The following is a 26,083-nucleotide window of genomic DNA, read 5'->3' as shown; positions in this document are numbered from 1 at the left end:
TAATGTTTTTCCTTTAGTAAAGGAAGAAGCTTAGAGATTTTATCCTTAAGATTTTTGCCCTTATGGCTTCTCCTGTTGTCTTTTCATCCTCAACTTGCATGTTTTTTTTCTTATTGCCCTCTTAAGTTCAAAATGTGTAGCTAAAGCTATCAGAGAATGAACATATTGCTTTACCTGGAAGGTTTTCTTTTCTCGCAATGTAAGGTTAAACCATTTTCTAAGTAGTAAAATTCTGTAGAGAGTAAATTGCGGAAATTCAGATGTGTTTGTGACTGTGGGACACCCCTTCCCAGCTTCCACTTGGTGTTACTGATGCACTTTCCAACACCTCTGTGCTTCATTTGCAACTCGGTGTGGTCTTTGACAGAAGAGGTAAAATGCTTTAGCCTTGGGTTAGCTGCCCAGATAGGTGCAGGACTCTCTATCTTTCCCTGGAAAGGCTCTGATGCAGTGCCTCTGATGGGCCAATCTGTGGGCTGGGTTTAGATGTAGCCAGAAAAACCAGGCTTATTGATAATAACCTGCCATGTGAGGCGGTGAAATGGTACTTGAGGACATCACACCTTGCAGTGTCACCTGTCAGTCAGCTAGCAGCCTTCCTGCTTCATCAGAACATCACACAAAGCTCTCTTGCAGAGATGTACCAGAGAAGGAATGAACCATACATTTCTGTTTCAGTCACACTTCAAGGGATAGCCCTTAAACTTCAGGAAAAAAACATGTATTTTTGTTCATTTTAATAAACCAACCCATCTTTAATGTACTTTCAACTTAGTTGTAACTTTTATTGGTATAACTGAAGTGTTTAGGATAGAGACGTCAGAAAGAACCAGATACCTTAGAGCTTGTCCTTGATACTGCTGTGCCTTTAGGAAACCTTGGGCTTTGCCACAGTTTAGTCACATTTGAAAAGTTTGTCAAGGTTTAGCAAGAGTTCTGCTCTGACCTGAGCTGGCTGTTAGCTTTCACACATTAATGGTGTTAGCATTGCAATTTCTTATCTCAATAGAAGCAACAGCCTTTATTCACAAGAGGACAACTATGTGGAAATGAAGACTCTTACTTCATATTTTTCTTCTTTTACTCATAAATGCCCTTTGAAATAAATCTGCAAATGCAACAAATAATTCAGATCAGCTGGAGCAATACATTCAGAGGATCGTGCACAGAAAGTTGTAGGTGTTTCTCATATGTCATCCAGGTTTGGTTGGGGGGGGGGGGGTTGTGTTGGTTTTGGTTTTGTTTTTTTTTTTTAACGTTCTTGGCTAAAAAATAGTGGTTTTGTGTGGATAGCAGTATTGATTTTCTGTTGACCCACCCAGCCCACTGCTAGCCACCTGGAATTAAGTTATTTTTATAATTAGCAGATTTTCTATACACAAAATGGTTCTGATTTAACAGCTGGATGGAAATGCCTGGCATGCTTTCATCCCTGATTGCTGACATTGCATGGTAAGGCAAATGTGCCACAAACATGTGGTACATTTGCGTCTTTGCAAAGGGATTGATGACTGGTCTAGCTGAGTTACGCAGGCATAGGCCACCGAGTCTCCACATTTAAGATATCCTAAAGGATTGATGTGTCTTGAAGCTGGAAATTGGGTAAATATGTGTTGAACTGGAAGTATCCACAAAATCTGAACACAGAGCCCAACAGGACTATTGAATCTAGCATATTGGTTTAATCAAGCTTTGCTATAAAATGCATGATATGTGCTGATATTCTTTTCTGAATATCCTGAAGTTTTTCTTCAGCGTTGTTAGAGAAGGCTTCGGAATGAAGTCCCCAGTCTCCATGGGGAGCATTCAGCAATTCCTTATACCTCCTTGTAGATGCCAAAATGATCTGTTCTCCTTTGCTACTCTTTTGTCTGACCTCAGGCAAATTAAATAACAAGCACTTTAGAATTACCTTCCTCTGGGCCCGTGTGCTTTCTTTGACACTGTCTAGGCTGTGACCCTTGGATTTCTATCGAGGAAAGCAAATCATGAATGTGTACAAGAACCAGTCCACACAGATTAAGAGAACTTTCTTTACTTTTCCCGATTCAAGAAATAAATTCTTGAAATGAGCAGGACCATGGTGGAACAATGGTTCAATATGGTCTTTGATTCTGTTGTCTCCAGGGAAGTTGATCCTGAACATTGGGAACTCCCACAGATCCCATTAGGGTGCAAGTCCCCGTGCCTGTGAGTGGATGGCAGGTTACTCCATCCTGGTGGACTGTAATTCCCAGTGCTCAGCATCACATGATGTTTGACTTTGTACATGAGTTTGACTTTGCTGCAAGGCCATCAGTCTCTGAAATTTCCACACATTTTTGGCAGCAAAACAGTGTTCAAATGATGTTAAAAGAGATAGTGTGAAGCTGACAACTGAGTGTCAACAGTGACAACAGTTGTTGTCAGCCTTTCCCTCAGTCCCACTGTTCTGGTGAAAGTACAGGCCAGCTTGTAAACCTAAGTGTCTCAATCCACTGATGTTTTTCTGGATGTTATTTGCCCATGGTTTGGGCCAGTGACCAGGAATGTGGGGCCATAGGCTGAAATAATTTCTCTATTTCTCTGTATATGGCCAAAAATTGTGTTCGTGACACTCTTTCTGTACAAAGCTCCAGTGAGCTTTTGAATATGGGTGCTGTTAATGTGACAGGGCTGGGTTTTTACCCCAGAGGTTTTTACATCTGCATGTTTAATCTGCTCCAAGCAGCTTCAGACAAAACTGCAAATAAAAATGCCTGAGCAGGTCTCCACAAGCTCTGTCCCTGTGCCACATTTCATAGCACTGTACTGATGTTACACACAGCAGGTAGTGGAGAGAAAAAGGGTGACTTTCAGAGTGAGTATTGGGCAGATAGTCCTCAGGGACACAGAAGCTGGAACTCTCTTCAAATCATTTAAGCAGTAAAACAGCGCATTACTTACTGGTCAAAACAATGGCCACTTGCCTAAGGCTCCCAGGACCCGCTCTGAGGCATTGCAATCCTCGTAGAAAGTTTTCCCTCCAGCTCTCAGCATTCACTGGTTTGTTATACTCCTTTCATCTGTGCCCTTCTGGTTGCCTCCAGTCTTGGTGGTCTCTGTTCTGCTTCAATGTGATTCCTGGGAGTGCTGCACTCATTCACTCTCCTGTTACATTGGGAAATGCCTTACCCACAGTGGGAATGACATTGGTTTTCAAAAAAAAAAATACATCAGGGAGATCTAGACCTGTTCATTCCTTGCGTTTTAGTTCTGGGGTTCTGCTTTGATCTAACCTCACAAATGTTAGGTCTGAACTTGTGCCAGTGTCTGATCTGAGAGTGTTTTGGTTTGAAGAAACACACCTTATATTTTTAATCTTTCTTTTTTATTTTCATGAGAAAAATTAAACTTGAGTGGTTTGAGGGGGAATATTTTAACTATTTGGAACAGTTTCTGTGATGGTAAACTGTGTGATCGATAGCTGTGGAAATCCAATTGATGGCCAAACTCTGTGTTTTGTCTGCCTGCACTCAGTAGAGGGCCTGAGCCCAGAAGATCTGGGGAATCCTCCCAGGGTTTACAATCCCCTTTGGGTAAGTTCATTAGCAACTAAAACAAATGTAAATCAGTTCAAATAGAAACTAGGTCAAAGTTATATCAGTGGATAATTCAAGAGGTGCCCTGGAGAAAGCCACTGCCTCCCATCTCCAGACCATGCCTGCTTGACTTTGTGCTTTCTGCTACAAATTAAGGGAGATTGCTTGGACAGACTACCTGGAGTAAGAACATGAGCCTTTTGTCCCAAGAGACTTATTTATTCCCTCTTGTTTTGATTATAGGCAGCATTCGCAACATTTTGGGCAAATTTTTCTCACCTCTTGAGGTGTTACTTGCGTCCAGCTCTGTTTGAAGGAAGAATTCCTTGTGCTGTAGCCTCTCCTTAAGTAGCTCCAACTGTTTTGGTGAATGTAAATCATAGCCTGGTGTTACTTACAGCTTTTCTTTGCTGTCTGCTTGACAGCTATTTCTTCTAAGAGGTGCATGTTGAGAACCAAATTATTTATGTATATGTAAAAAATAAAAAGTTTCTCTCAGCAGAGAAGCCTATTGGTAAAATCATATCCAATTTTCTTTTTGGTGACTGGTGTGCTAAGGCAGTGGGAAGGCTTTGCAGACTAGAGAGTTGTATTTGGAGCCTGGAGTACACTTGGCAGGAATATGAATTGCCAAAGATGTCTGGGAGAAATAATTTTCCCTCGGTGTCTTGCTGATCAGTTTGGTACACAACGTGAACCTTGGAACAGCAGAGCAAGTACTTCCAGCTGGCTTCTGCCCCCAAGCGCCACAGGCATAGCCCCTCATGTGAAGAAGCAGCATGTGAGATGATGGGGTTGTCAGAGAACACTTGACTGCATCTAATTTTTAGCGGCCAAATTTAGTCTCCCCTCTTTGATGTTTGGAAGAAGGACTCCTGTGCGTAGCAGTTAATTTCTTGTGGTTGCTGTTGTCTTTGTAAATGCCTTGGGTTGCCATAGTCTGCCAAGTATGTGCCCAGTGGGGCATTCTCATCTGCCCATTTGTCCACATCTTTATGGAGATTTTGCTGAATCGTTGCAGAAAAGCTCAGGATGGCAGTTGTTGAGGTTGGAATTGTGTGATTCTGTGACTTAGAAAACCCCTTAGGTTCATGGTGGCCTTTAGCCAAGATTCAGGATATGCTCCAGGTCAGGTTATGCGTCAGTCTTATCCTTTCCTTGCCTCCTGTCTGCCATCATACATGATTACCCCTTCTTTTGCACCAGTGCTCAAGTGACTCTATTGCACTGTTTCAGGGAGCGGATCCAGCAAAAAATTAACTTGAAAAAGAAGGGATAAGCTGTGTGAACCTGCTCCCCAGGAGGTCACATAAGTGTTAGTGCTGCCATGGGAGAGAGTGGGAACACGTATTCCTGAGGGTGGGAAGAGCTCTAGCTACGTGTTGAAGGAGTTTACTCTGCACACAACCTCAGTGATTTTGATAGGGAATTTATAAATGTGAGCTTTATCAAAGTCACTAATTGTTAATATTACCATGTTTGTCCTGCAGCAATATCAGGAGGTTGCAATTGTGACTGTAGCACCACCGTGCCTGGCTCTGTGTACACAACAGAGGACAACTGCACAGTGTTTGCAGTCTCCCTAGATGTGACAAACACAACCAGTGACAATATAAACGTGCTTCATTTGGAAGAGCCACTCTGTTCCTGATTAAAAGTCTCTCTTACCTCTCTTGCCTTGTGTTCTGTCCAACACAGGCAGTAGCTTTGAAAAGGATGCAGAAAACATGGCATTTCTAGTGCTGCTCTATGCAATACACCCTTGCAGCTGTAGGGAAGCTAGACTGCTGCACTGTAGGTTGTCTCCAGTTCATAATAGTTACCAAGGGACTTAACCTACAGGATTTTGTCTGAACTGACAGTCCCATCTTGAATGCCTCTGTAACAAGCTATTGCAGTGAACTGCTGTCTTATCAAATATAGTTTTAATTTTGTTCTCCTAAAAATTCACTGGATGTTCCTTATTTCTTGTATCCCAAGATAATGTGAATAGTTTCTTCTCATTTATCTTCTCTGCGGCATTCATAATATTGTCAGCCAGTGTAAGCTGAGCTATATTACTATTCTTTTAAGTGAGATGTGACCCAGCCTTTTATGATCTGGGCTGTTGCCAAAAAGCTGTAGCTATAGAGATGGGGACTGCATGGAGCCTTATAAAAGGCATGTGGTACTATGATTTGCTCTAAGTACTTCTGGGAGTTGAGGTGTTTTCTTAGTTATATACTGCAAACTGAAGGAAGTATTGCTGTGGGTTTAGCTCTGTGTCTTGATTCAGAGAGATGGTGATTTTTTTTTCTTGTTGGATTTATCTGTCATTGTGCATTTCTCTCTTGTTGAAACATTGCTCTGTGGTAGAAGTTTCTGTAATGAGTGTATGTATCAGCTTTTCCACCACCACTACCTAGTGCCTTGTATGTTAACCTAGCCACTGTTTATGTTGTTATTACCCTGAGTTGTGAGCTGCGTTTTAAGAGCAGAGATATGCAGACCCCACAACTGGGCAGCAACCCTGGGTAGAGTGGAGGAGACCATCAGGAGCTGCTATCCTTTCTAACCAGTATTGTCAATCCTATATTGCTGAACTATTTAAATGCAAAATGAGTGAATTACAAGCATTAAAGGGGTTTACTGCTGCCCTCTTTTTGTGAGGATCATGGTCACATTTCAGTGTATCCTCTGTTGAGGGGTACACTGCATCAGCTACTGCCAGTGCTTTGGTGTCCTTTACTGCTGGATGAACGCAGTGTCATTTGGGGAAAAAAATGGGAAGCATTTCAGGAATTGGCACGTTTGAGGGGATTTCATCAGTTATGATCATTTGGCTCCCAGCAATCATTTAGGGAACAATTCCCTTAGTTCAATTCAGAACAGAACTCAAAAGGGAACGTAGTATGTCCAAGTCTTGGGTTTTGTGTAAGTACAAGCAATATAAAATAATTTACATCAGATCTTGTCTTCAAAACTATGGATTGTTTCCTTCTCCCATTTGGTAAATCTAAGGATGTAATTAGATGTTACATAAATTGGATTTGACACAAGACAAACTAAGAAATTCCTGCTTCCTACCCCTGCTGCTCATGCCTGCTCCTGCTGCCAGTTTTTCACTGCTCTGGTTGTGCTCATGCAGTTGTTTGTGGGGCTGTGCTGAAATTATCCAGATTAAACTTCTCCACGCATAAAAATATCCAGCAGCAAAACTCTTTTTTTTTTCTTATCAACTCAGATCTGTGCATCAAATCCATCTTACTTATATGCATCCCTCCACAAAGTCACACTGATGTAAGCAATATGGCACTGTACTGTGATGTGGCTTTGCACCCAGGGAAAATGTGTAGCAAAACAGGAGACTTTGAATAGAAGAATGTATACCAGTGACACTGGTAATTCCTGATGTACCCTGTGGTCTGAACCAGCTTCTGCTTTCAGCTTGTATGCACACACAGAGGCTTCAGATGGAAGTGGCCTCAGCTGGTGGACTACCTATCAGTATGGTAATACTCACCAAACAGTGTTTAGAGGGGTCTGCCTCATTCTGAGACATTTTTATATATGTTTTATATTTAGCAAGAAAGCACCTGAGGTCTCTTGCTGTTTGAATAGTAGCAACTGTATTATATACAAAAAACAAACTCAACAAACAACACTTTACAGTCATTGGAAGGAAACTGTGATGTTGAGAAACCAACCTACTGACTACAGCTCTATCTCTGTGTGTTTAGTTGCCCAAGTTCTCAATTTACGGCATACTAGAAGAAGATAGATAGAGATAGTTTCTTCTGTAGATCACTTAGCATTTTTTCACTGCCTTTGCTTATTAGTGTAGGAAAGATGAAATAATTTTTTAAGGCATAATGCTTTTTCTGTAAAGCTATGCAGTTGCTGCCTCTAGTACAGTAAGGTTTGGGCCGTAGATGCTGCGCAGCTGTCCCAGCCTCTGTTTGTTTGAGTTCTGTGCTGACATTTGATTACCAGAAATCAAGATAGGTTTACTTTTTTAAATACAGGGTCCTTAAAAGATGCCAAGAGTCTATGCATTGTTGGATTACATCTTGGAACCTCTGAGCCTGCTTAGAAGAGACTTTTACTTTTCCTCTAACCTCCACAGGATGAGGTAAATCAGGATAACTCCAGATTTTGCCTTCTCTGAGAATGCCAGATAGAATTAGTATGTAAAGCCTTACCAATTAAGAGAGATAATTACAAACTGAGATGCAGGGAACTCCCATTCACTTGCAGCATTCATCAGTTTAAAGTTTCTTCAGAGGAGATGCAGGGATAACACTCTGGGGTGGGAACACTTCCTTTTTAAATTACTAAGCAACATTATTGTCTTAAATGTAAATTAGACAATTAGCAAGGTCAAGAGACCACACAAAAGATTTTATTGGTTTGAATAAAATGCAGCCTGACATCAACTAGTATAGTAGCAACCAGATTTTCTGAGTAAGTGTGAATCACCATATTAGATGCAATTTCACCTTGTGTCTCACTCACACATCTACTGTGTTCCCAATTTATTATAGGGCAGTAATTATTTAAATCCAGCTTTGCTGTATTTTACCTACTCTATTTCTATATAAGGTCTTGGCATTAATTTCTATTCAGTCTTTGTTTTATACTTGACATTTCTTAGACTTTTCTCTCTTCAGTGTTTTGTTTCTTTGCTTCTTCTGGGGGTTTGCTTAAAAGCTATGCAGACTATTTTTTTAAAAAATCAGAAAAAAACGAGTTTAAATGATTGTAAAGTATAAATCTTGAGCTGTCTTTTTGGCTAACACCCATCTGTTTTGGCTTTTACTACTTATTTGGCATGCATTACTTTTTCATCCAGATGTATGTAGTGCTACCAAAGTGAAAAAGCTCTGATTGTATTATAGTAATGTTTTTCACAAAGTTCTTCTTGTGTTAAGGGCTATGGATCATCAAAGCAAATGAAATCTGTTATTCTCCAGATTACATTTCGAACAGATAAGACAGACAAATGGTGAGAAAAAAGATGCCATATCGTCTGGATCATGTGCAAAACGAACAGGGATACTGGGAAGATGTGGTGAGAACATGTGTGAAGTTTATAGTAAGTTGGAAACTGAATCCAAGTCACGTTGTTTTATTGTACTGCAGGTAAAAACTACCATCTTTTCCTCAAGATCCTCCCACCCCAAATTTTGGATTGAAATGGTTATTACAAATTTTAATAATAGCATGTAAAGTTTTACCTGAAGGGAACATGGAAAATTTGTATTAGATCCTTATTTTTCTGGGCAATGTGGTTAAAAAAAGCATTGTCTTGCCTTTATTTACACATGAGAGACAGGGTTCCTGCCAGCCAGCCATGGATGCAGGGCTTCTCCCAAGTGAAATGCAGTGCAAGGTTTAAAGCAGCAGAGCTGGAAGGGAAGGGAGCACTGGCCTTGCCAGCTGGGGAGACACGGCTAAATAAATTGAGCGCTTTATGCAGTGGCAGGAGCTGAATCATGTGTCAGACAAAGCAGACAGCAGGCATAGAGCCCAGTTAGCATCCACCAGTTACTAATAAATATCTGACCACAGACATAAGGGTGACAGAATTGGATTTTATGTAATTCTTCAGAGGTCTGTGAGGTTGCAATCCCATGCTTTTACTACTAGAAGTGCAACGTGAGGCTGATAAGAAACCTAGTATTTGGTTTTGTGCCTCTTTGAAGCAGTACAGCACATGGCCTTAGCAGGTAGGCTAGGTGTCCCTCTTACAGTGGGTATTCAGAGTACTTGGTGAGACAGGTCAATGTTATTATCTTTCACTGTACAGACAGTTATTGCAGCACAAAGGAAACGAGGCCCAAAGCCTCAAAAGTTCTTTGCTGGACTCTGTGTGATTTCAAGGGCATTCAGGTCCTGTATATTTCCGGGGCCTGAGGCCAGTGTGATTTTCTGTGGTGCCACCAGCAGCACAGGCTCTGTCCCAGGCAATGCTTGCAGAGCTGTGATTTCTAAGTCCCAGGCTAGTGGCTTAACTGCAGGACCACACTGCCTCTCCTAATCTTTTGTTCAGATCTGTGCCTTAAACCTGTCTGTTCTGCATGATGAAAATCCCTGTGGTTTTTATGCTGAAGTTGTGCCTCTGAGCTTGAAAAGACTATGTGCTTCTTGGGTTATGGGAAGTCTGTTTTGTTGAACTTGTGCACTGTGGGAATAAAAAGCCCAGGTTACAGTGCTGGGTGAGCAATACCCAGCACCCATTCAGCCCACACCTCTTAACTGATTAAATCCAGCATTGTGAGATCGTAGCAAAATAATAACACAAATCACCAGCAAATCTGGAGTGTTTAGCTTGTTTTTGGTGGGAAAATCTTCAGGAAAAACTCCACACAGTAATAAAACAGTGCAATAGAGAAAAGAATGTTTCTACATGCTCTCTGATCATGAACACACATATTACACCTGTGTGTGCATAAAACCAAAGTTTAATAAAAACACAGATGAATTTCAGGTAAATAGCTGGAATAGAATTTTACTGTGGTTAGAGAATTCTGCTGAAGTGGGGTTAAAAAAAAAAAAATTCTGCTCGATGCCACGAAATGGCATCAAAAAGCGAGGAAAGTCTGCCCATGAGTTAGAGAAGACAACTAGTAGGTAATTTTGACCAGGATTTAGGGAAAGGGGGGAGGGGGGGAAAACAAACAAAAAAGAAAAAGCCAACTGGGCACAGAGTATCTCTGTTCCCTCCCACTGCAAGGTTTATTGATGCTGTCTGCAGATTTGTGTTTGCTTTACTGCTGGTAGTTAGAACTGGTGATCAAAGGCTAGTGTAGCTGTACTCATGAAGGGACATAATTGGTTGGACTCTTTGAGTCCTCTGTAACAATACTCGGTTTTGTTGTGTTAGGCAGCGCTCCACAAAGTATAAAACATTGTATGATTGCTGGGGCAGTTGGTCAAATGTTTTCTTCTCGTCTCGATTCCTTTTATACAGGAAACCAATATAGCTCAGAGCCCCGGGATGAAAGCTTTAAACCTGGAGGGTGCCTGGTGTTTCCTGAGAATCTCACGGGGGAAACATTCAGTCCTGAAACAGCTTTGCTGACAGATATATTTTTATAGCTTATTATTTTGTCTCCTCATTCTTTGTTTCATTTGAATATAATAGGCTCTTTATTTTTAAATACTCATCTGTTCCTGCTGTTTAAATCCTCACCCAAAAATCGTAATTTTCTGGGTTATTTTCTTTTTTGACATCACATTTGGTTGCTGTTGAACATATGTGCTACAATGCCTGTATAGAAGGGACACTGTTTATTTTTCAGTAATAAATTTTCCATTTTCCTTTCTGTCTTTCGAAAAGAATCCCATATTTCAATTTGAAGCAAAAGGTTATAGACCTATTTATAGTTTTTGAATTTTGGCAGTGGTGTAAGCATGTTGTGTGGTTTTGTGACCTCATGAGAGAAAAAGCTTGGAGTTGCAGATGAATGTGTAAAAGTGTTATTTTCTTGTTATTTTTCTTTACTACATGAAGTGGAAAAAAACCTTCTGATGCAGCTTCACCTGGGTATAGCTTGTATATTCTGAGGACCACTCCATGGTCCAAGCAGATTAAGCTGTCTGTGTCTTTAAATTACCAAGGCAAATTTCCCAGTAGATTCAAACATGATAAAATTCAATGGAATAAAATGTACAGAATGGCTTCATTGCTTGGCAATGTTTAAATGTGGAATATGAGCCCCAAGCTACTAGTGGAGTTATTTTTCTTTTCCATACTTTTCAAAATTATCTGGTTTGTTTAGTCATTTAAAAGAGTAGATACACAACTTACTGGTATTTGATAGTTTCTAATGCAGACAAATAAGCAACATGGGGTAGGAAATATAACATATTTAGGAAACATAACACTGCATGCATCCCATCAGTTACAGAACTGGAGGCATTACAGAGGGGTGGGCCTGTGAAAAGCAGCAGGAGCTTAAAGGCTGTGGCACACAGAAGACTATCAAAAAGATGACACAGTACCTAGGCCACATTAGTAAGGACATTCCACTAGGCAAAATTGTTCCAGAGGCTTAAAGGTTTAAAATCTGTGTAAGAGGCAGGCAGCATGCCTTCTTCATATAAGATCTGTTTTAGGGTGCTGTCTGTGAGAACCAGACTCCTCCTGCTCCTGCTCCATGCACTCTCCAGCCCTGGGGGACAGAGCAGCAACGTTTGCCCAACTTCCCCTTGTGTGCCAGTGACTCTGCACAACGCCAGGTCAGCATGACATAAACACACCACTTCTGGCACGTTGCAGCAGATTTCGTGTTGATTTCCTGCACCTTGAAAGCAAAGCAAGCTGGAGAGCCAGAGGCAGGGTTTGCTCTCTGTGCTTCCACTGGCTCTGAATGACTTTTGGACAAGTTCTTAAATCTGATTCTTAGTTACCTGCCTTTAACTAACAACTGCCTCTGAGAATATTTGAGAATAGAACTGGTCGGAAAAAAAGACTTTTCTGTCCCAGAAAAACTCTAGATATTAAAATGTTATCTATATATGTGTTTTTCTGTACAGAATATTTCCTTTTCTCCAGATTTATTAAGATTCACTTATTGAGACTTATTCACTTTTACTTACTGAGAGTTAAATGCTTTGTTGGAGATTTGATATTCTGAGGAAAGAAATGGTTTTGCTGAAGTGGGATTTGCAGCTCAAAAGTTGTTTCAGGAATCCCTTTCTGTTGCATAACTTGATGTAGCACCTGGAAATTATTTTAAGCTCCTTGCAAAAGAACAGCTAGAGATCTATTACATTATAATTAATAATTGTAATGTAATTATTAATTATTACTATGATTAATTAAGCCTTTTAAGTAATGTTCCTCTTATGTGCTTTCCTTCTTGCAGATTGATCATCTTAATTACTTCTGTTTGCATGCACTTAGTACCTATTAAAATGAAACTTAAAATACATTCCCAAGCAGTTTGGAAACTGCTTTGTATGTTTGGAGGCCATCTCATCGGGAATGGACTAGCTTTTTTAATTTCCCTGTGCTGATGGGCATGGACTTTGTGTTATGTCTTTTTCCCAGACCTCTGACAGAAAATTACCTCTCTGTTTTCAGTATTTTGAACCTCACTGGTAATGGCCTAATGATTAACTCTGAGCAAGGGGGAGCCAATGCAGTCATTCCAATACAGTGAATTCTGCCAGCTCTTAAAAGAAGGAAACTTGTGGAAGTTTGCAGATTTGACACATTTTATAAGTGGATAATGAATTGGCTTTTCATATTTCAGTCAGCGTTAAAGGTTATAGACTCTTTGTCACTGTTCACAAGCCCCTTGGCAATGAGGATATTTTAAAATCCTCAGTGGATGGAGTTCAGTGTGCAAGTCTGCACAGGAGCTGTCTGCAAGACTAAACAAGCTTCAGATACAATTTTAAAGAGACCTGGAAAACCATTTTTTTTCACCTTCAAAATAGGTAATGACGTGAAGGGATAAAAACGTCTGCATTAAGTGGTCTCTCAAATCTGGTGAGATTAGGTGCAATTTGAACCTCACTATGCTGAGGTACTGCACTGTTTGTGAAGTCTTGTATACACAAGAAATATGAGTCGAGCTTTGTGTTGTTTGTTTCTTTTCCTGGCTGTGATGGGTTCATTTGATGCAGTTACTACCCACAGAAGTGATGCAGTACTGGCCTGTCTCTCACTACATCAGCATTTTGAGATGAGTTGGTGTGCTCACACCTGCTGAGCTGCTGAACTGTCCTGAGTGTGCTGGGAGACTTAAGGGTCTAAAGAGTTTTGCAGCTCTCTCCCCTTTTAGAGAAGCCCTTGCTAGCTGTGTTCATACTGATATCTCCTGGACAGTTTCCTGTTCTGCTTTAGCTGCTTCTGACAGCACAGCTTATTATGGGTAGGTCTCAAAACTTTTCCTTCTGCTCTGAGATCCAGATTGCTACAACGCTGGTGAAGAACTGCTGAGGCATTGGGATTCAGGAAATCTGAATGTTGGGGTTTTTTCTAGGCTTACTTCTGAGATGGTCTTTAATCCTCCCAGAAATAAAGAGGAACAATAAAATTTGGCTGCCTCACTGGTTCATGGAATGGTGTCTGTAAAAGTTTTTGAGATGTTGTGGGAGAAAGTATTGGTGGTGGTAATGTCATACTATAATCATGTCTGAATCTTCCATAATTTAAACATAAGTATATAAGTTTCCCATACCTCAGCTTGGAAGCAGTTATATCATCATCACTGGAATCCAGGGCACTCTGTACATCAGTAACATACCAGTTATGTGTGCCTTTCATAGACTAAATGACAAGGAAAGAAAAGCAATGGAGGAAGGCTTCTGTCATGGATTGGAGCTGATATTGACCAGGAGTTGCTCTCCTCCCTTCAGTTCAATAAGTTCAGTTCCTCAGCCTGGTTGCTTTTATGCTGCCTTATTTATTGTTATATGGTTGTTGTCTTTTTTACTGCAGATAATAGCTTACTGAGACTCGAGGAGCTTTATTTGTTTAACCTTGGATCTCTGGAAAAGAAGCTGGTTACTTTGAACCTTTCAGCCTTCTGCTCTTAAACGTGTTGAAAGACATAACTCAAATTTAGTGCTTTTATTGCAATTTTAAACACACAAATACATGCCTTCATTCTTACAATCAACATCAAAAGGCCAAAAAGTCTGGAGTGTATCAATCATGCGTTGGTCATTCGCCATTAATCAACATGCACACGCCTGTATCTCTATCAGGATCTATTCTCCTTCCAGCATGTTCACTCTACCCTGCTGCTGGAGAAATACAAAGTCAGGAGGAAACCCAATAGGCCCCAGTAGTCATGCGCTGTAAGTAAGGACAAGTTGACTTCCTGACATACTTCAGTATGAATGTAGTGTTTGTCACACGAATGAGTCTATGCTTATTTATATGCAATGCCATGACATTTCAGCCATGGAGTTTGGATTTTCTGTTTGCAGTTCACATGAAGATTGTTTAAAATAACAGATCCTTAACTGTTGCAGACTGATTAGTTAATTTTATAACTGATAAAAACAATAAAGTAATAAACATCAAAGCTCTTAGGTCCAAAGTCCAAAAATGTAAAGTAAGAGCAAATATGTGAATGTTCTACAGTTAATTCTGAGGCCCAGTGTATATGTGTATTTGTGTATTATGACCCGTCCCATTTATGTGTTCTACAGTGTGTGCGTCATCACTGCTTAACTCCACTCTCTGCGTTGTGCAATTTGTTTGGGCTTGCATGTTACAAGTCAATATATTGGTTTTCGTTAGTGGTTTGGTTTCATAAACGGAATTATCTCTCTGGATGGAAAATAGAGTAAAAGAACACAAATGTTGCTTTAGAAGGACAGTGTTCTTGTTTGCGTGCATAGGTATTACTTAACAGAGGTCGTGTATGCTAGACTGTGATGCCTTTTTTTGTTAGCTAAAATAAGATTTATTGCATGTGTAATACTGAATAAAATTTTAAAAGCACGTTTCTACCTAAAGCAATGGAGTTAAAACATATTTGCTTATTCTTCCCATTCTAATGTTTTCCCTCAACCCTGCTATCACTACTTTTATGCACCAAAGATAAACTCACTTGCCCTAGAAATCTAATAACAGGAAAACTCTGCACTGAAAAAGTTTATATTAACATACAAGAGTTCATGGTGTTGCTAGACAAGCAAATTATGCAGAAAAAAGGAAAAGTTATTAGATCACACGCGATCTGCAGTCCTGTAGGAAGTATGAAAGAAATACAGAAATTAGCCCAAATACCCCAAATTCTAGTCAGAATGTCAATGAAAGAGCATCTGTCCTCTGTTGATTCCCTTTCTCTTGGTTTTCCACATCTCAGGTACATGCTTTGTTGTGATAGTCCCTGTAAGCACAACATAAATATACAGAATATCTGGTGGAGAAATATAAACTCTTTTTTTTTGTTGGTTGCGTTGGGGGTTTTTTTGTTCTTCCAGCAGTCTGTATTCTGGCACAGAAGGCAGGAGCTGCTGGATGCTGTGGCTCAGGATTGTAGCTAAGGAGATCTACGGGCTTACACTGGAGAAAAGGGACCCACCCCTTCCTTTCCCTGCTGCTAGCTCTGGTCGATGTAGGACAGCATGCTACACTTGTTCAGTTCACTAGTGTGGCACAAGATGGATCCTGGGTACTTTTTGGTGGGTTACTGAACCAAAGTGTTAAGTAAGGGGGGTCTACAAGTGCCAATACCAGTTCAGAAGATGCCCAGAGAATTTCTCTTCTGCAAACATTTCCAATTTTCTGATTCACTACCTGAATATCTCTGCAAATCACAAGGAACTCTTTGAGATAAATTATTCCATAGTGATAAATGTAACACGACTATTCCATAATTTTGCTTTTATTCACTAGATACAGATCAGTGTTTTTCTTTTCTCTTAAAGTTTCCTTTATGTTGTGGGATTTTTAATGACAAACTCTTCAAAGGAGAGAAACAATATTCTTACGCATGTGGAAGCCTTCATTGTTTCCCCTGCTGCTCCTTTGGCTTGATGCTGTATTCAAGGAGTAATTGTGGGAAGTCAGTGCTCCTCTTCCTAAACATAAACTAGGTTGAACTGCACTCTTCCTGTCTGCTGTTGTTAGCGAGAACGTTAGAAGATTGCCCTGTAGCAAGTCAGTCATGGAGAAGAAAAAGCAGGACAATCAGCATCTTCTTCACAGAGCTGAATGCAATGCCCACCTTTTCACTTGCCCTGCATAGGATTGTTTGCACTGGGAACTATGTCAAATAATCTTAATGAGAGGGATGATTTCATTCCCTCAAATGAAATTATATGGAGAAATAAAGCAAGCAGATTTAGATTCTGGTGGGTTTTTTTCTCAACAATGACATTCGCTTTCAGACAAGTATTAGCCCATGAAAGGAGCAGTTGTGTATTTGTTCAGCAAGCATGGTAAGAGCTTTTTCAAACTTTTATAGTCTCTTTAGCTAAGATCATTATGAAATAATTTGTCCTTAACTTTCTCTGGGTTGCCACAACAGAAGTCAGCGAAATACAGTTGAACTTAGAACCAGATAAGCAGCTAGCTTCTATATGTCTTAGCACCTTCCTACTTCAGACTGAGATTGCTAGGTGGGAAAATACCTACAAAAAACGCCCAGCACAAAGCTCATATTTCTGGATTTATTTATTTGCAGCAAGAAAATGGTATAAAAGAGGTGTCAGAGAAATGCACTGTTGCATACTATGAAGGAGGATCTTGCTATAAATTTGTACTTTTAAAGCGTGGAGAATTGTAACAAAACTCTTTCTGCTGCTAAAATGTTCTCTACTGACATGTCCTGGGGATTTTATTATTCACAGTCTTCTTTCAAGGAATTCTTACTGAGGTAAAAAAAAAAAATGTTGGTTTAGGGCAAGTGAAATTTCATATGAAAATTCCTAGTATGGAGAAAAAAAAATCTAATTCTGTGTTTAAAAGTAGGTTCAAGCTTTTGTTTCTGTTGTTTAAAAGATATTGCAATTTTATGAGCAACACATCTAGTTGCTAGCTGTTTTGAAGACTGTAGTTTTTAAAATATTTATCTTATGACATAATGGTATATTTTCAAGTATATTGAATATGGCTGTTTTGGGCCCAAGAGATTAGTCAGCTTAATCTAATTTAACATTTTTATTCCTTTTGTTCCTGCTTTGTATAAGTGAGGATACTTATAAAGCCTTACAAGGTGGAGGCATGTATCATTTAATAACATGATTCAGAAAAGCATTTAATCCCCTTGGTTAGGGTAAGAAAATTTTCTAAATCACAAAGACAGTGAATGATGGTAAGCATGCTGGAAGGTTAAGTTAATGAGGCATGAATAAGCGTTGTCTATCCACCAAGAAATGAATAAAGAGATTGTATTTACTGTGGCTGAACAATGTATTTAAGAATATCTAGACTGCTATTCAAAATGCTCTTTTAATAACCTTTTTGTGCAGATAACTGTAGGCCCATGTGACTGTCACAGTGAAAAGTAAGGAATCCTTTCTGCATAGATTTGCCTGGTTTTAGAGCTGAGTTTGAAACTGCAAGTCTTCTCCAACAGAAATGGAAAGATAATGGTTCTTTTATCAGGAAGAGTGAAAACTGTAGGCCTTGAAACATGAAATGAGATCTAGCAGTGTTGTGCTACAACAATTTTACTGACCTACATGGTCAGTTGAAAAGACTAATGGATTTTGGGATAGATGCCTATCTTAAAAATGTATGTTTTAGTACTTGTGTTCCAGAAATGTCCTTATTCTGGGTTAAAAGATGTTTTAAAGAGTTGAAACCTGTTACTATTTTCTGTCAAAGCTAAGTGTTGGCAGATTTCAGCCTAGGGAAATCAAGGCCTCTTGAAATGTAAACATTTAAATTTAGTAAAAGTTTTTGAAGCAGAGTCTATCTTAAACCTCATACATGGCCTCATATATGATGGCAAGAAACAGTGGTATAATTGTGCTCCAGAGTCTGCTTTCCAAAAAATTATTTGAAGTACTCTCATAGCAAAACAATGCTATCTTCCTTATTGGTCGTGCTCTGAGGCATCAGTGGTTCTTTGCATCTTAGAGACTAAGATGAATATTCAGCAGTTCTGTAGGGATAAGGAGTAAAACCCAGATAAGGAGTAAAACCCTGACCAAACTGAAGTCAGTGCTTTCAAGCTGAGGTCGTATACACAGTCTAGAATTTTTTGGTTGATTATTTGTTTGTTTTGGTTTGAGTTTTTTTAGTGTCATAAAGAGTTGTTACAGTCTTTCCCAGGTGGTTAAGTCGCACTGAACTGGAAGAGAATTTGTTGGCATAGAATGAATATTTTTGAAGATGTTTCTCCCATCTAAACTTCCTGGCCAAACTGTAAGGACCTGGCAGGGCAGGGAGAGGGTTGAGGCATGCCACGAGCCACTGTAAGCTGTTGGAGGCAAACACTGTGCTTCCTGTGGTGCTCAAGTACTGCGAGTTTTGCAGCCATGGGACATATGGAATGACTTGTGAAATCTTCCTGAGTTTGGAAGAGTTCAACATTATGTAGGTCAGATTTGCATGAGGCCATGGTTTATGCATAGGGCCTGTTGTTTTAAAGAGGGGTGTAATGACTTACCCATTGCCTGCCTGAGCACTCCTTTTTAATGTTAAACACCCATGGAACTACTGTGGAAGCAGCCTCAGTTGGCCACATTTCTGAGAAGTGCATCACAATAGCACATTAGTCATCCTCGCTTGATAAAAACAAGAAGGATGAATGAAAAAGCGTAGCACAATGTAGAGCTCTCAAGAGCAGCTTGTATAGAAACAACTAGGGGTTTTTTGTTGTTTTTGAAGTGTGTGTGAAGACACTGCTGCTCCTTGAAAGCCTCTCGGGTTTAGGGTTGAAAAACTACAGAATCCTTGGGATTGCAGGACCTTTACCAGTGGTGATTCAGCCCTTTTACCCTTTGGAAGAAGAGAAACAAAATTCTGGCTTCTGCCGTGGCATGAGGCCATCTGACGTGTCCTTGGAAACAACCAAGTAGAGAGGTCTGCCCGCTCTGTGTAAACATTCAAGAGCTCACAGCATTTTCTGGGTGAGCTGGGGTTTTGTCCTGAGTCACTACATTCTTTCTCCACAACTGTGCAGTTAGCTGCTGCCTTCCAGCATGTTGCACAGTGCGGTTGCATTGCATGTGAACAGTGTTTGGGGAACATGAAAGTCTCTTTCAATAAGTAGTAGTGACCAATTGCACGATATTGAATAAACACGGATAGTCTTTCCCTATTCCAGTGTGCACTAAAGGGCAGTTTTCCAGGACTGATTAAATGTTGCAGTGCCAGATATGAGGATCTGTTGAGATATATGTAGATCTCAGGGGGAAAAAACCCCAAACAAACAGTTTTGATGACTTATGGAAAGACTTTTGCTTGTAGAAGAGAAGCATAGAAATGGTCTCTTAGTTGCCGGCAGAAAATAATAGAAGGAGCTCTAGATGCAAAAGAATAACTTGAGCAGGGGTTATGTTAGCATTCTCTCAGGATGAGAATTATTTCTGTATCTCCTTGTAAAATAGTATATCAGTCAGATGTTAGTAATCATTGCAGGAGAGCGGCAAAAATGCAGCAAAGAGACCCCAATATATCTACCAGGTGATGCCCAGATTGCTGAAGGCACCAAGCTCTCATCTGTAAGTTCAAAGACTTAACAACTTAATCCTTTCTTCCCACATTTATTCATCCAGCTGCTGTGGTTCTGTGAGCAAAATTTCATTGTCACTTAAAACTGGCTTATGAGTTCACTGGCATATGAAGAATACTTTAAAAATATGAAGCATTTTGACATGTAATGTGATTTATAAGTTTGGTTCTTTCTGTATGACTGATTTCATTGTAATTTCAAGCTGTGATGTTACACAACAGAGAGAATCACCCTCTGCTGTTATAGTCCCTTTTATTCTTTGCCTCTTATTTGGTTTGCCATTGAAACATTGGGACAAATGCCTCAAGAAATGGTGCAACAGTCTCTCCAAGGCTTTGAAGGCCTGGAAAAAGCAATGGAAGGAACATGCAATGTACAAGTTATGCACTGGGGAATCATGAAGACATTCAGTTATTGTTTTTTGCTCTCTGAGTAGAATTACATTTGTAATTTAATTAAAATACAGAATTCAGGCTTACAAGGTGTTCAGTGTCCTCTGCTCATTCTGACAACAGTAGGTCTGAAGAGTGACAGATTTTTTTTTCTCCATTCCTATGGCTCTAGTCCTCCAGTAACATTTGTTCCAATCCTGAGATTAATCATTAAATTAAACATTTGGAGTCTAAGTTTCTGACTTTGCTTAAAAAACTAACTCCAAGGCAGATAATAATACTGTGAGGATAAGCTGCTACTTCAGATGAGTGGAAATATTGTTTAAAATATTGTTTAAATGTGTGTTTGTTATAGGAATCCAAGACTAGATTTGGGGATTTTTTTAAACTTCCTTTTAATAATGTTGGGTTATTATTGGACATAGTCTGTGTTTGTGTTAAACTAAAATATAATTGACTATAAACCAGTCTTGACACGTTGTGCTTTTTAGAAGGTCACTACTCATTGAATAAAGATTTTCTTTAAAAAGTTACAAGTGATGTGTCCTAAAATATAAATTTCCAAATATGGATTAGATGTTACAGTATAAAATAACTTTGTTTATGCCCAAGCAAATAATAAGCTCACTTGTCTGGTATTAGGCCTTGAAGTAGGATTAACTGAAAATTTCTTAAAAAATAAGAAAAAAGAAAGTAAGAGCCCTTTAATACAGTTTTAGAAGGGCAAAGCTTTCTACTTTGTGTCCACTGCCTATAGATTTGACTTTGGACAGAATGACAGTGCAAGATTGGATTTTGAGAATGTAAAGGGGAAAACACCAAAATTCCGTTAACTTAAGGAGATGTGAATCTTAGCTGCATGTCTTCAGTATGTCAAAGTTAAAATGCAGTTGGCTCTGGAATGAAGTTGACAACAAAGAGAGCCATTAGGTAGTGTCAGTGACCAATTATTTATGCATCTCACCTTAAATGTCTACAAGTTCCAATACTGTCCTCACCAAGAGTCTGGGCTGAACCATCACTTACAAGAAATGCCATCAATACAATTTGTCTTTCAGAGGAGTGGAAGGTGATATTATGTCTGTTGGTAACTGAACAGGTTCCATAGGTGTGTATATCCTACACTGCTTTCAGTGTCACTGGACAAATCTTATTGCTGCTTTTTATGCCTCTATCATTGAAAGCAGAAAAGGAGAGAGTGGATCAGGGAGAAAATAAAGGTTTGTCTTCACTGTTTGCACTGCTCTTTTAATTCTGATGCCCATGGAGTTACAGAGTAACAGTATTTCTCAAAACTACAACAACTATTTCTTCTCCTAAAAATTAGTAGAATTGAGTTAATTGTGGATGTAGGCAAAACTACAGAAATACTTAATGGAATGCATATGAATTTCCACATCTTGTGCCAAAGTGAGAAACCAAGAAAAAAATGTCGATGTCAGTTAAAGTGATCTGAATGTTGGAAATTCATTTCAGAGAATGAATGAAGAGACTGGCATTTTTGAGGAGGGAAGATTTTTATTGCCTTTTTTTTTTTTTTTAATCTGAATTAAAATATGAGTACACTCACAAAGTGAGCTTAAATGTAATGAAACAAAATGTGTGACCAAAATGTGATAGTCAGCAACGAAAATAAAAATAACTTCTGACACAAACACTTTCCATTAAAAAAACCTCAGGGTAGTAAATGGATCTTCTCATGTTGGAAAATGTAAGGTCTTGTATGTCTCTGCAAAATGCACAAAATTTGGCTTCTAGAATTTCATTACTTTGACAAAGCCTTAAAAAGAGATGAAAATGAGGGAGTCCTCACTCTAAACGTCAGCGACTTGGCAAGGCTATGGACAGTTGGCATTAACATCAATGCTAGTATTCAGCTGACATCCTTGTTCAATGTATCTTTCTTACTGCAACTGGCAAGGGACAAGAGCTATTGTGACTGCAACTTTGAAAGCAATATTTAATTAAGTAAATTGATGTGCTCATTGGGAAACTGCAAATCATTTTTATGTGGCCTCTTTTCCCTTTATTAAAGGCTTTTGAAGGGATACTCTTTGCATTCAATAAAGCTTTATCTTTACAATAAGTCCTTAGTGGTTTGCATTCTTCAGCTTGCTGCTCAGTGAGTATCAGAGCTGGAGTTTTTCCTTTAAATATCTGCAAATACAACATTTGATAGTGTTTGACTTGTGCTGACGTTAAAAATCATCCTTGTTATTTAAATATGAAATGTTGTTCAGTTCTGCTAAAGGAGAGGGATAAGGAAAAAACTAACATTTCAGTGAGTTACTTCCCCCTGCTTCCAAAAATAATTTTACATACACCGTGCTCACCGAAGTGAAAAGGAGAAATATGCTTATGTTTTGGAGGTTGTGCAGGAGATGTAATCATTATTCTCTGCTTGGGCCTACGGAAGAAGTGGGAAAAACCAAAATGTGAACACTAAAGGGTTAACCACAACATTCAGAGCAATTTGTCTATTGTTTCTCTATTAATATCTTTCACCAACTTACCACTCATCACCTTTTCCAAGTAGTCTCCCTATAGCAAGAAATGGCGCCATAGACAAACCAGATGCAATCTTGTCTCTGTTTTCTTTTCATAAGCATTTGTAAATTTGTTAAAACAAAAAGTAAGGGAAGTGGGAGAAAAATGTTTATTTTGTAGAAGCCGCACCAAGGAGTGTTGAGAACAGGGGACTCTTTTTGCTGTAACCCCCTGTGCTGCCTGATGGGCCTCCACAGTTCTGTGGCGTGATTTGATTTCCTTAAAGGAGTGGTTCTGTGTCATTGAAATGAACCTAGGTTCCCTTCACAGCAGTGTTGATAATCCTGAGCTTGTATTTTGAATATTTAGAACCTGTTGTCAGAACTCTGGGTCCAAAACTAGATTCTGTTACACCTCACCTTTAGTTTGCTTTTAATTTTCATCTCTCTGCTTAATTCCGTAACACAATTTTCCTCAATGACATATCTGCACATAATTGCTACATACATGTTTTTCTGTCTGCAGCATGATGGCATGAATACACAGACTGAGGTTTTTTTCCAGCAATGTTGCTCAAAGTCCTTAAATTTAAAACTGGTCTTTACTAGGTAAGTCCATCACTTTTCCTTAAAAAGAAATCTATTGCTTTTCTTTCTTTTTTCTTTTGGTCTCTAAGCTTCTTTCAGTTGCAGCTGACTTTAAAAGATGGAAAGCATGTATCTTTCTTTATACGGAAAACAACCATATGCTTTATTAGAGTACAGCTTATTTCAGTTTAAAAAAAAAACCATCCCAAAACCCAAACTCATGAAAACAAAAAGTCTCTGCAAAAGTAGATAGTTTTTATATCTTTTCTTGCAGTTGAAGTTGAAGTAAGATAAACATAAAATTCCAACTGTCATTGTAATAGCAGATTTATATGTTTTTGCAAGCATAAACAATTGTTATATTTATAAGAGTTACATTTCTTTAATGCATCTCTTTTATAACTTTTCAATGAGATGCACAGAGTAGGCTCTCATATTGTGGCTGAGTGCTTGTCAGCAGCCCAGGTAGAACCTCTGGAGACTGGTCACATGAAGAGGTCATCCTCCATCTTTCAACTTCTGAACAGTAGGAAAGGCTAGCCAAAATGGATTTATAACAACTGTTCTTTTGCAGCAGCAATTATTGTAGTTGTTACAGGGAAGTTAGATGATCCCAAATGGGAGGAAGATCAGTTCAAAAATTGTAAATCCTTGCTGCCACTCATTTCTGAGTATGGAGCCTTGAATGAATGAAGTAAACTTCTACTTTAGAAAATACAGCTGATGTAAAGTTTTTTACATTTGCCACCACGATGCAGAAAATCTTGTTGGTAACAAGAAAATCAACATTAATTCCTTCCTGTCAATTGCACAATTATATTCCAAGTTTTTCCCATTTCATTTGAGAATTTGCATATATGTATGTGTGTACAGGCTGGTTGGCCTATTTAAATAGTAATGGCATGACCTGGAAAGTTTATTGCCTCATATGTAAGATTTTTTTTAGAAATTCTGCCACCCCTTTGTCCGGCAGTGAGCTTTGCATGTGATGTTAGCCGTCCAAGACTTTGCCCAGTGGTGCTAGTCCCTAGCACTGGAAATTTGCCGAAAAAAGCCAGCCTGAATTTCTGTCTGAAGTTATGTTTTCAGTATCTGTGGCTCTTGGTGTTGAACAGGAGAAAAAACCTTGCACTGAGATAGATTTTCCTGCCTTTTGAAGAGCATCTTGTCTCCTTATCTTTTGCAGCCTGTGCTGTAAACACTTCTTTAACTACTTCCAGAGCTCATTTCCACAAGCACAACATTTGGCTATGCCATTCGATTACCACCAGAACAGAGGAAAGCAGTCTTATAGGGTCACTTTGTTGCCTGTGTTATACTCTATCATCGTCCAGCCAGTGTTTACAGAATGCCACAGTTAACGTTGCCCAGATGCTCTATCTGTGGGAAACCTAGAAACCAGGCAGCACGGACCGCCAGTGTTTTCCAAATTCGACCGTCTTATCCGAGGTCTGGGCTGTTTGTGTGAGGGGGTCACACCGTAGCCTGGGTGTGCTGTCAGTTAGCCCTGACAGGAGATAGCACCGCTGAAGATGTTGAAGTTTGCGTTGTTTAGGACACTTATGGCTTTTCAGCAGACATTTTAGAACAAAGTGATGTGGTTTCTCTGGCAGCCTGTGGACCTGAGAGCATTTTTTAATGTGAGACTACAGCAGAAATACTGCCTCTAACTACAAGAACATTTTATGTAGTTGCTAGCAAAGCACATGGACGTTGCAGGAGTTGCATGGTTTCTAGAAGCTAGACTATAAATGCTATTTAGCCTGTATTTTGCTTTGGTCATCACTTTTTTGGGTGTACATTTTTTCCATTTTTTCACTTCCCACACGTGCTGATGATTACTTAGGTCAGTTATTTCAGCTTTTAGACAATCAGCTTTCTTAGAGTAGCTTGCTCTTAATGGAACACATAAAATAAGATTTTTTTTTGGTGGCAGAATTTTTTGAGTGTGTATGTCACACACATATACCAACTAACCCTAAGAACTGAAGAAGTAAGACTATTTTCAGGCATGCTGAGGGGATATGTGAAGTAAAATATACAATCTAACTGCATAGTGTCATTATTGAATCATGCCGATAATATTTTACTGAAAAGAGCTAATATTTTTCATAAAATAAACACTTCATAAATGTTCACATTCCACCATGCACATACCTGGAATGTAAAAAAATATTAATAGTTTGTAGCAACTGTATTTGTTTTCTACAAACCATGTAAAAGGCACAGAATTGTCTGGCCTACGCAACCTTTAAAATTATATATCTCTTTTTATGGGGTTTAAAAAAGTATTTAAATTTCATAATCTCTTTCTTGAAACTTTACTTTTAAATGGGAAGTGGGTTCTTTGATGTGCATTTCTATTTTTTGTTGGCTGTTTGTTTCTTGAGGAATTAATATATTGTTTCCTGTATATTTTGACCTTCTTATACAAAAAACTTTCTTGTATAACACACAAACAACCCTGTTATTAACCTGAGGTTCTATGCTTTTAAATTTTTTAGGTTTCTTCCTTTAAGGGCTGGATGTAGGGTTCTTTTAACTGCTTCATATCCACATTCCAAAACCTATTTAAAAACCTGAGTCTAAAGTCCAGCTGACAATGAACTCTATTTTCAGCTAAAACTCCCTCCTCCCCCACTTAGCCACACACTGTTTCTGCTGCTGGTCCACTTGTGATAAAGACCAAAACTGTTGTTTGGCTGACATGCAGAAGGAGTTGTTTATCAAAAGGAGGCTATTCTAGGAGGATATGCTCTTTAAACAGAACAATGGGGATTTTGAAGATAACCAAATCAGTACTACATAGGTGTTAGATCTGTTTTAAATTGTTTCTGTGTTGGAAAGTAGGAGGGGGCCCTGGTATTTGGCTTTGAATCCCTGACTTGCAAGTGTGAAATGGCTAAATCCAAATTAGC

Source organism: Myiozetetes cayanensis, unplaced genomic scaffold (genome assembly GCF_022539395.1).
Source record: "Myiozetetes cayanensis isolate MyiCay16 unplaced genomic scaffold, myiCay2020 scf2-11, whole genome shotgun sequence".
Classification (NCBI taxonomy): Eukaryota; Metazoa; Chordata; class Aves; order Passeriformes; family Tyrannidae; genus Myiozetetes; species Myiozetetes cayanensis.
The sequence above is the reverse complement of the archived record's forward strand: the minus strand, read 5'-3'. Positions refer to the sequence as shown.